The following is a 3,506-nucleotide window of genomic DNA, read 5'->3' on the forward strand; positions in this document are numbered from 1 at the left end:
TCCCTGTCCTATTGGGTTAAACAACTAGAAAAGACAAGTCTTAACAAAATGTTTTGATCAAATAATAACATTGGATTTGCTTCAAGGCGTTGCCCTCTTCTTTTAACCCCCTCCACCACTTCTACCAGGCGCCTGCTTGAAGTGGTCAGAGATGGCAGCGCTGACCAGGTTCTCCATTGTCTCTGTGAATGTCTTCTGAACGGCTTCTGCAGTCAAAACAATGACGAATAACTCTCAGGCTGACAGTAGACATTACAGAGGTTATCTAGTATATGTCAGTCACACGTTTACAACGTGAATAAGCAATCAACAAATAACTAGCACTGACAAAGTTATTTTTACCTTTGATGACAGATAGAAGGCAGTGCTTTTGAAAGCTCTCTCATGCTGTCCATGCAAGTAGAAAGGACTCATCAGGGCATTGGTGAAAAGTCTGAAACAAAAAGAAAACGCAACGCTAAATTGCAAAAAGAAAAACGGCACACTCTGCCAACCTGCAATGAAGACAATTATGTGGATATGAAACAGAAATAATACACTAACACGTAAGTGTTAAAAAAGTGATAAATAATACTTCCATTCTTACTTTTCTCCGACATGGGAAACTGAAAGAAACAAACCATGTGACAGTCTGCCTGTGATTTGGAATTAGAGGCTATACTTTGGCTGGTGCAGATCTTAATTTTCAAGTTCAACATCATTATCTCTCCCCAATTAAATCTTTGCCAGAGTAAGATGACTTCCAAACTTTATCAAAATGTACCTTTTGGAATCCAGTGACTTTCTCCTGGGAGTTCTGATAAGATTTCCTGTTGGTGAAAGACAAGGTAATTAGGCTACATGTCATACTTGCAACATCACCATTGAGGATTACTGTTATAGTCAATTGAAAGGTGGAGTAGAGTCAAGACATTTTCTTGGCCCAGATTACGGCTTCACTGTAGGGGAGAGATTGCAACCCATTTTGCTCACTGCTACAATCAATTGAAAGTTACCTTGTGTAGTTCAGGATCTGACTTGGACCGGTGTGTAGCTTCAATATTCTGCTGGGTGTGAAAACACATTGAAATTACACCTTCTTACACCATCAAGTCATGTATGATATATGCTGTGCTTTATCCACATTTTCATTGTGGAGTCCAAGTTGTTTCTGTTCAGGAGTAAGGCCCCCACAGTAGATGTACTGTTGTTGAAATACGTAATATATTTTAATACCTTTTTATTTTAATCTTCCGGCTAAACGTTCTGTTATACTCATTTCTTCTAGAGGACCTAAAACATAGTAGTAGTAGTCCCAACGATAATGCAGGCGGGTAAACAAACAAACAAAAACTTTCAAAATTTAATTCCTGATATTTAAAATGTTAATCATTCATGTAGGTACCTTGTGCAGTTCTTCCTCTTTTACGGCTGACCGGAGTTTTGTCAAGATCTACCACAGAAAAAGAAATGAAGGAATTAGAAAACTCTTAAGGTTTTGTTTGGACATTAACACCGATACTGGCTGTAATTTCCATCTACAATATATATATATATTAAACATTGGGCTTAAATCAATTAACATAGCATTTAAATGTACCTGGTGTTAATGATAATGATAATGATAATGATAATGAATTTATTTATATAGCGCTTTTCCAAACAAGGTTACAAAGTGCTTTACATATAAAGGGCAGCATAATAACCACATAGGTTAAAACAACATACAACAAAGCAACACATATAATCAATTACAACAAATAAAACAGTTAATGATGAGAAAGAGCAAGTTAGAAGCTGATAGTATGCAACCCAAAAGCAGAAGGCGCAACAACTACGAAAAGGCCTTAACATAAAGGTGGGTTTTTAGAAGTGATTTAAAAGGTGTGTAGAGGGGCTGTCAAAACTGTCTTAGCTTTGGACACAGGGCACTGATTCACCTGGGGAAGATAATTAGGCCAGATGTATATTATTGTAATGAACGAATATGACAATACTCCCAAAATAAAAAGGACAAAATAACAAACAAATCTAATGGAATTATCTATAGCTTTAAGCCAGTCATCAGTCAGCTGTATCAAAGCAGTAGAAGTAGTAGTAGTAGTGACCAGCTCTATAGGCATGTTGACAATATGTTGCAAGCTTGTTTGAAACAAAATAAGCTTGAATTTGTGAATGCACCAACTTTTCCATGATTTTGCTCAAAACAGGTCAAATACTTATAGGAATAACCTTAGCCTCCTTCCACAGCTTTTGACATAGACCCACATCCTAACATCTATGAATAATATGACAGATAGGAGATGCTACATTCTCAGCACTTTACCATCCAGATTATCTAGACCTTACTATCATAAGGAAGAGAGCAGAGTAACTGCTCCACAAATAGTTGCAAGGAGTTGCAGTCATTGTCGTGGAATAGCCAGAGAGAGAGAGAGAGAGAGAGAGAGAGAGAGAGAGAGAGAGAGAGAGAGAGAGAGATAACATGTGACTAAAGTCAGCAGTTTGCCACTTCTAGACATCACCTAGAAGAGAGCTGTAAATACATGTAAATAGGCTACTGATTGATTTAAACCAGGGGTCTTCAACGTTTTCAGGCCAAGGACCCCTTGGCTGAGAGTGAGATAAAGCAGGGACCCCCCATTATATATTGTATAGAATATAATCTTTTCATAGATTTCATAGATAGCTTCATAGACTTGTTTGACAGACACTGTCATCAGTGTTGGATTCATGTTAATGTGTGTTTTCAGACTTTCAACCACACACACCGTCCATACTAAGTAAACTTGACCCACTCTGTACTTGGTCTGCTTTTTTCCCCCCTCCACCAAACCTCTTTGCCGAAAATAGCAGATCTACAAGCACACAACGCAGATCTGCTATTTTTGGCTAAAGTTCTCCTCAGAATAGAGATGCTTGGTTGAAGTGGTTAATGTAAAAATCACATAAAGATTTGGCGGACCCCCTGTAGTAACTCTGAATAACTCTGAGGACCCCCTAGGGGTCCCGGACCCCTTGTTGAAGACCCCTGATTTAAACATTCAACACATGGCCCAACTCAAGCAAAGGTGAATAATGTTATGTTACTAGTGGTGAGAAATAGCTAGATATTGTTTTAATGGCCAGTTACAGTTAAAACTCACGAAACATTCAATGAATAATGCCCTGTGGTGTTTGATCTGATAGACAATGCCGACTTCCGTGTTGTTACGAAACTACTCCAGGGGTTGCCACGTCTTGTGAGACGGCTAAGCAAAACCAACGTTGGCAAGTCTTGTGAAAGAAACAAGCAAAACGACCTCCAAACCCAATCTGCGGTTTACTGTAGAAAGTCTAGTGATGCGAGGTTAGCAGTTTACTGCTTGGCTTTCACTCGTTCCTCTGTATTTTATATTAGCCTATCACCATTAGTGCAAACTGCCTTTATTTGTTATATTTATACATATTTTAAAAATATATTTGCATATTATCACCATTATGCAAAACTGCATTATTTCGCTGTAATAGTATTTCTAAACATATGT

At 38.0% G+C, this 3,506-nt stretch overlaps 1 long non-coding RNA gene across 1 annotated transcript; it reads right to left on the minus strand.

Annotated features, from left to right (window-relative positions):
* Positions 1-387: 387 nt before the first annotated feature.
* On the minus strand, positions 388-1,373 carry LOC311037517. The gene is made up of 3 exons (XR_014599972.1): positions 996-1,373; positions 764-809; positions 388-433 (listed from the first exon to the last, which is right to left on the minus strand). It is a non-coding gene; the product is annotated as an uncharacterized lncRNA (long non-coding RNA).
* Positions 1,374-3,506: the final 2,133 nt, after the last annotated feature.

The sequence above is a fragment of the Gymnoscopelus microlampas genome (assembly GCF_963454915.1).
Source record: "Gymnoscopelus microlampas genome assembly, chromosome: 21".
Classification (NCBI taxonomy): Eukaryota; Metazoa; Chordata; class Actinopteri; order Myctophiformes; family Myctophidae; genus Gymnoscopelus; species Gymnoscopelus microlampas.